The sequence below is a fragment of the Triticum urartu genome, chromosome 7, assembly GCF_003073215.2.
Source record: "Triticum urartu cultivar G1812 chromosome 7, Tu2.1, whole genome shotgun sequence".
Classification (NCBI taxonomy): domain Eukaryota; kingdom Viridiplantae; phylum Streptophyta; class Magnoliopsida; order Poales; family Poaceae; genus Triticum; species Triticum urartu.
The window spans coordinates 362,557,144-362,565,556 of record NC_053028.1 but is presented as its reverse complement, the minus strand read 5'-3'; positions in this window follow the sequence as shown (position 1 = coordinate 362,565,556).

Genomic DNA, 8,413 nt, shown 5'->3' with positions numbered 1-8,413 from the left:
CAACAGCTTAATTCTCAAGCCCTTCCAACCGGATCTTTGTGAAGCTTTTCGCAAGCTGAACCTCCAAGTTGTTCCTCTAGGTTTTCTTGGCAACCTTCAACTCACTCCAACTTTGGAAGACCAAATTCGTGAGGCACAACTCCTTGACACCATGGTGAAGAAGGTGAAATGTGGTATTGCCAAGGGCCTCTCCAAATACAAGTGCTATCGCATTGACGACAAAGACACTTTATTCTTCGAGGAACGGATTGTGGTTCATAAAGGTGATCTAAGGAAGGTCATAACGCATGAAGCACACAATTCTCTTCTATCCATTCATCCTGGAAGTACGAAGATGTACCATGACCTCAAGCAGTCATATTGGTGGACTCGAATGAAGTGAGAGATTGCTCAATTCGTGAATGAATGTGATGTCTGCCGAAGGGTGAAAGTAGAAAATCAACGACCAGCTGGTCTCCTCCAACCTCTTGCTATTCCATAATGAAAGTTTGACCATATCGAGATGGACTTTTTTACTGGTTTTCCTAAGTCAAAGTGTGAGAATGATGCTATTTTCGTTGTCATTGACAAGATTACAAAAGTGGCTCATTCCTTCCAATCAAAGAATCTTTCACGACAGCTCAGTTCGCGGAGCTATACACCTCTAGGATTGTCTCCCTGCACGGTATTCTGCAATTGATCTCTTCAGACCGCGGAAGCATTTTCACTTCTAAGTTCTGGGACTCCTTCCAGAAGGCCATGGGCACCAACATTCGCTTCAGCATAGCTTTCCATCCTCAAACAAGTGGCCAAGTCGAGCGAGTAAATCAAATTCTCGAAGATATGCTCAGGTCTTGTGTCATCTCTTTCGGTATGAAGTGGGAAGATTGTCTCCCATATGCTGAGTTCTCCTACAACAACAGCTTCCAAGCAAGTTCGCGCAAGGCCCCATTCGAAATTATTTATGGAAGAAAGTGTCGTACTCCTCTCAATTGGTCAAAGACTGGTGAACACCAACTTCTTGGCAACAGCTTGAGCACAGAAGCTAAAGAAATGTGTAAAGTCATCCATGAAAATATCAAAGCCGCGCAATCGCGCCAGAAGAGTTACTATGATAGCAAGCACCGTGACTTGGCTTTCGAGATCGGAGACCATGTCTACCTCCACGTCTCTCCAATGAAAGGTACTCGATGCTCCGGTATCAAAGGGAAGCTTGCCCCGAGATACGTGGGTCCTTTCAAGATCATTGGCAAAAGAGGCGACCTCGCCTATCAACTTGAGCTTCCGTCCAACTTCGCAAATGTGCACGATGTGTTTCACGTGTCACAGCTTCGCAAGTGCTTCAAGACCCCCGAGCGCACTATCAACTTCGAAGAGATTGATCTCCAAGAAGACTTGTCTTATCATGAGCATCCCGTTGCTATTCTCGAAGAAACCGAGCGCAAGACTCGCAACAAGTCAGTCAAATTCCTGAAAGTGAAGTGGTCACACCACCGACCGAGAAGCCACATGGGAGTGCAAGGATCACCTCCACTCTGAATATCCGGAGTTCTTTCAGTCCTAGATCTCGGGATGAGATCCTCTTGTAGTGGTGGAGTGTTCTAACACCTCGGATGTAACTTTCCATATTTGTAACTCCGACTCTTGCCATTTTCGGCTATGTGTTATGATATTCCCTTGGTGGTTGGGTTTTCGTCTTTGTTTTGCATTTTGTTCATGTCATGCATTTCATATCATGTCATCATGTGCATCTCATTTGCATTTGTGTTCGTCTCATGCATTCGAGCATTTTCCCCGTTGTCCGTTTCGCAATCCGATGCTTTCTCGTGCACCAGGCGCACCCCTCTTGTCTCTTTTCATGAGCGGGAGAAAAACATTTTCAGAATGGGTCGAGATTTTTCAAGTGGCCTTGGTACATCACCGGTAGACCGCCTGTCAAATTTCGTTCCATTTGGAGGTCGTTTGATGCCCCAACGGCTAACCGGGTAACCGCAAAAGCCTCTTTTGTGTTGCAGCACAACACCCCTCCAAAACAACCCAATAACTCATCTAAACCCCCTTCATGCTCTCCGTCGTTGGATCACGATCGTGTGGGCAAAAACCGCACCTCATTTGGACTCTCCTAGCTCCCTATACCTATAAATACACACCTCCCTCCGAATTTTCCGTAGATGAAACCCTAGAAAACTTCCCCGCCGCCACCGGACGTGTCCGGATCCCACCGGACAAAAACCGCCCACCACCCGCAGCCAATCGGGGCACACCACGCGTCCTCCGCCGCCTCCCCACGCCGCCTGCCCGCACGGTCCCAAGTCCGCCCCCTCGGCCCGGTCGCCCTCCGCCGCCGCCCGCGCCCTCCCGCGCCTCGCCGCCGCCGCCCGGTCGCACTCCGTCGCCGTCGCCGAACACCTCGTCACCCAGCGCCACCGCATCACCACGCCCGCGCCTCTCGCGCCTCGGCCTCACCGCCCAGCCACCGCTACCGTGTGGACCGCCGCCCTCGCCGTCCGGCCTCGCCCCGCCTCCACCGGCGCCGGATCCGGTCAGATCCGGCCCGGAGCCGACCCTCTCTGGCGAGCCCCGCACCTCTCCGACCTCCCCCAAGCGTCGCCGTCTGCCTCTTCTCCGGCGACCAATTCCGGGGAGATCTGCCTGCTTTAAAAACCATGCAAACCCTAATCCGAGAGGGGTATATTTTCCAAGTCCCAATTCTGCAATGTTTTATGCCCCTGTTCATCATGCCATATCTCCACGACCGTGGCTCTGAATTATGCATATGATATGTCGAAATGTTCATCTTGTTAAGCTCTTCAGGAGTGACATTTGAATACATGTTACTGTCCATATTGTTGCCATTATCATTGTTGCAAAAGTGCTATAAAATGTTAACGGCTGGTTCTTAACAGAACATGGAGTTTTGTCATTTTTGTTGCATTTTGTGTGTGCATCCTATGAGCATGAGGTCTACATGTGTTTTAAGCTCCATCTTGCAATCTTTACAGAGGTGCAAGTCATGTATTTGTGTGATCTATGTGGCGACTAGCACAAGCATGCAAAGTGGGCTCCATGATGTTACTGTTTTCAGGCACTTAGGATTTTGCTAAGTCCTTTTCCTGATGTTATTTTGATGCCATGTAGACTTGTTGCTACCATGAGATCAATGCTTATTTTGAGGTAGTTTAGTAAGGATGTTTTGAACATATGGTTATGATCTATCCATTCATGCCTCTAGGTGCAATTATGGAGTGCTCTAGATTGTCATTACCATGCTCTATTGTTTCTATATTTTATTCCTGGCAGATTGCTAACATGTTAATCAATATTGCCATGTGTTTTGTTAGTGATTTATGCATCCTATGAACCTGCTATTGCCATGTTTAGCTTCTTTAACATGACTTCTTACTATTGGTATGCTTGTGTTGTCACTTAATGCTTTGTGGTGAGTGGCATGTGCTTGCAAAGTTGCTATCATGAATCTGTTTCTGCCATGTCCTGAATTTCACCAAGTCTGAATCTGTTTATAAAACTTGCTATGTTTGCATGGGTGCCATCATATTTTTTGTTCCTTTTTATCTCATGTCCAGTAAGGGAGTTTTGTCAAGTGCATTTAGTGGAAGCATGCCATGCCTTTGTTTTCCATCATATATTCCTTAGCATGTTGTTTTGTTGCAATAGACTTTGCTTCCTGATGCTGTTTATGCCATGTTAGTATTTTCACTGTCTGTGAAGCTGATATCTTTTGCACTTTTGCCATGCTTGTTTGAACCTGTTCTATTGTGATTTAGCCGTAGCTCAGTGTTCATGTTTTGTCAAGCATCTCTTTTACATCACTGCCCTATGCTTTGTTACTATTTTGGAGTGCAGTATCTTAGTTTCTTGTTGCACTATAAGTGCTATCATGCTGTTAATTGTAGATTTGCATCATCCTTGTATTGCTTGTCTTTTGCAAACCATGCATCCGTTTCTGGTGATATTTATATCGATTTCGACTGAAAGCACCTCATCTTTCCAGCGGCATACTTGGTTTTCCAAGTTGATGCCTTGGTCATTCTTTCCCTTCCGGAGCACGCATATGCATTGCATATCATATCTTGCATATCATGCCATGTATTGCATCCTGTTTCTTGTGCACTGCACCGTGATTGATTGTTGTTCCGTTTGCTTGTGTTGTTGCTTTGGGTAGAGCCGGGAGACGAGTACATGAATGAGGAGCCTGTTGAGTACACTAATGAGGATGAAGCTTTCGACAACTCCAAGAACATTGCAGGCAAGATGACCATACCCTCGATATCACTTCTATCTTTGCTTGCTAGTTGTTCGTTGTATCGCTATGTCGTGCTACCTACCACTTGTTATATCATGTCTCCCATATTGCCATGTCAAGCCTCTAACCCACCTTCCTAGCAAACCGTTGTTTGGCTATGTTACTGCTTTTGCTCAGCCCCTGTTATAGCGTTGTTAGTTGCAGGTGAAGTTGAAGTTTGTTCCATGTTGGAACATGGATATGTTTGGTTATCACTTTATCTCTTATTTAATTTAATGCACCTATATAATTGGTAAAGGGTGGAAGGCCCGACCTTTTGTCTGGTGTTTTGTTCCAATCTTGCCGCCCTAGTTTTCCGTCATACCGGTGTTATGTTCCTTGATTTTGCGTTCCTTACGCGGTTGGGCTATTATGGGAACCCCTTGATAGTTCGCCTTGATTAAAACTCCTCCAGCAATGCCCAACATTGGTTTTACCATTCGCCACCTAGCCTTTTCTTTCCCTTGGGTTCTGCAGACTCAAGGGTCATCATTATTTTAAACCCCCCGGGCCAGTGCTCCTCTGAGTTACCGCTTTGCTCAGCCCCTCTTATAGCGTTGCTAGTTGCAGGTGAAGATTGGAGGCCGTTCCTTGTTGGAACATCTTTTATTTACTTGTTGGGATATCATTATATTGCCTTGTTATCTTAATGCATCTATATACTTGGTAAAGGGTGGAAGGCTCGGCCTCTCGCCTAGTGTTTTGTTCCACTCTTGCCGCCCTAGTTTCCGTCATATCGGTGTTATGTTCCCGGATTTTGCGTTCCTTACGCGGTTGGGTTATAATGGGAACCCCTTGATATTTCGCCTTGATTAAAGCTTTTCCAGCAATGCCCAACATTGGTCTTACCCTTTGCCACCTAGCCTCTTTTTCCCTCGGGTTTCCGGAGCCCGCGGGTCATCTTATTTTAAGCCCCCCCCGGGCCAGTGCTCCTCTGAGTGTTGGTCCGACCGAGTAGACTGCGGGGACACCTCGGGGCAACTTGAGGGTTGGTTTTACTCGTAGGATGTCTCATCTGAGTGTGCCCTGAGAAAGAGATATGTGCAGCTCCTATCTTCGCGAATAAGTTAGCCACCATACTTGCTAGTCGCTTGCTGCAACTCCACTCATATTTTACCTTGCCTTACCTATAAGCTTAAATAGTCTTGATCGCGAGGGTGCGAGATTGCTGAGTCCATGTGGCTCACAGATTACTATTACACCAGATGCAGGGCCTGATGATTCCGCTCCAGGAGACGCGTACGAGCTCAAGTGGGAGTTCGACGAAGACTCTCAACGTTACTACGTTTCCTTTCCCGATGATCAGTAGTGGTGCCCAGTTGGGGGTGATTGGGACCGTGTCGCATGTTGGGTTCTCTTTTATTTTGGCGCCGTAGTCGGGCCATGAGTGTTTGGATGATGTAATGTTATTTATGTACTTGATTGACGTGGCGAGTGTAAGCCAACTATGTATTCTCCCCTTTATTCATATTACATGGGATGTTGTGAAGATTGCCTAACTTGCGACATATGCCTTCAATGCGATTATGCCTCTAAGTCGTGCCTCGACACATGGGAGATATAGTCGCATCGAGGGTGTTACAAGTTGGTAATCAGAGCCTTCCCCGACCTTAGGAGCTCCATTGCTTGATCGTTTTTAGCGGCCGAGTTGTGTCTAGAAAAATGTTTTCAGTCATTTAGGAATTATATATCGGAGAGTTTAGGAATTCTTTTTACTTCCCAGTATCCTCATCGCTCTGGTAAGGCATCCTGACGTAGAGTTTTAACTCTTCTCTTCTCAAATTTCACTAAAAAAAATTTTAGGATCACGCGGGTATCTTGGAATCGTTCCGATGGTTTTATGATGAGAACATTGTCTTGGTGCCTCCTGTCAGGGGTTTAGTGGAAGTGTCCCGGGGAGTTGAGCTCTGAGGTGTTGTCATCATAATTTTATCGTTGCAGTTCTGGAATACCTGAGTTTAGTACGCCGACATCAAAAATCTCTTTTTTGCAGTTCGTTGGTGAGATAACCTCGACGCCACCCAGTACTGGGCGGGAGTTCGGGAGTATCGCCATAACTTGTATAACAGATGCTTTTCGAAGGTTGAGGTAGATGGTTTCCGAAGGTTTCTTGGTTATGTGTTGAAGGATGGATACAGCTGGATGTAGGATTTGCTAGTTTGGGTGAGATATTATGCTTCCCCTGTATCCCCAACACCTGATTGCATAACCGGAAAGGTTCGGGAGTTTCATAGGTGGGAATTCTAGTAGCTCTAGTTCTTCTTCCACGGATATTGGTTTGAGATTGGGATTTCTTACCGATTATTCGTTCTTGATCCGTACCTTGTTGATTTATTTCTCTACCTTAATTGTACGTGGCTTCTCAATTTATGGATATGTGACCATTTCAAGAGGAATGCATTCGTTCATTTTGTTCGGATGTGAAGGCTATATGTTGCAATTTTCATTCCGTTGGATTCAGCTTCAATATTTATCTATCAATGTGCTAATGGACGTCAACCTCTTCAGGATGGCTCCTCCAACGCGCACGACTCCGAATCCTGATCCGCCACCACCTCCACCTCCTCCAGAGGCATGGCAAGCTGTGATGGCCGCAACCAATGCAAACACACAGTTGATCATGCAAATTCTTCAAGAGCGCAATCAAGGCAACCAAGGGAATCAAGGCAGCAATCAGAATCACTTTGCTACACTCAACCAGTTCCTTACTAACGGGCCAAAGACTTTCAACAATTGTGTTGAGGCAACTGATGCTGACGATTGGCTTGTGGATCTGTGCAAGAATTTCGAGTGCAGTAACGTCAGGCCTGAGGACTTTGTTAAGTTCGCTTCCTTCCAACTCAAAGATCAAGCTGCAGAATGGTTCCAGCAGTACAAGGATTCCAGAGGTGGACGTGTTATCACTTGGGATGATTTCCGTTGAGATTTCCGAGCTCATCATATTCCCCAGAGCGTGGTTGAAAGCAAGCGTGAGGAATTCCGCAATATGAAGCAAGGCTCTTTGTCTGTCTATGACTACAACAAGTTGTTTCAGAAGCTCGCCCGCTTTGCCAAGCAGGATGTCCCTGATGAGAAGAGCATGATATAACAGTTCAGGGGTGGTCTCAGAGAAGAAATTCAGCTAGCTCTTGTTCCCTTTGAGCCCTTGAGATATGGTGAGTTCTACAACATGGCACTGAAGCAAGAGGCTGCTCAGTTGAGGTGTGATGCTTCCAAGAAGCGAGTCAGAGATGTTACTCCTTCTTCCTCTACTCAAGTGGCCAAGCAGCAGAAGTATTGGCTTCCTCCTCCTCCATTCCGTCAGTCGTATCAGCAAAAGATTAAAGGTGGCAGTGGTTCTTCCCACCCTCCCAACCCTGGCTTTCAGAACAAGACTTCGTCTCAACCTCCAAGATCGAGTGCTCCGTATCACCGTCCGCTTTCAGAGGTCACGTGCAACAAGTGCCAACAGAAAGGTCACTATGCCAACAAGTGTTTCAACCAGAGGCGTCTTCCTCCTCCTCCTCCTGTCAGATCGGCAAGTACAGCTGTGGTCAAGCATAACCCCAAGTATGCCAAGGTCAATTTGATGAATGCAACTCAGGCAGAGGACTCGTCAGATGTCATCATGGGTAACCTTCCTGTTAACGATGTTCCTGCAAAAGTTCTTTTTGACACTGGTGCATCGCATTCCTTTTTGTCATGTCCTTTTGCATCGAAGCACAATGTTGATATCGAGATCATGCCCAAAGTCATGCAAGTTGTTTCTCCCGGCAAGCTTTTGCCTTCTAGTTTGGTTGCTCCCGATATCTCTATCACATTGGGTGACTACAAGTTTCTCTCTTCTCCAGTGGTTCTTGGTAACTCGGATATTGATCTTATTCTCGGAATGGATTGGCTTTCTAAGCACAAGGCACATCTTGATTGTGCTGCCAAGCAGATTCAATTGACTCATTCGTCTGAGGATGTTATTGTCTTTGCCGCTCGGGATAATACCATCCGTCTGTTTTCTCTCAATGAGAAGGGTGAATTGGATGCCATCTCGCAAATTCCAGTCGTTTGCGAATATCAAGACGTCTTTCCAGAAGAGCTTCTAGGAATGCCTCCGCACCAGCCAGTTGAATTCTTTATTGATCTTGAGCCTGGCACGGA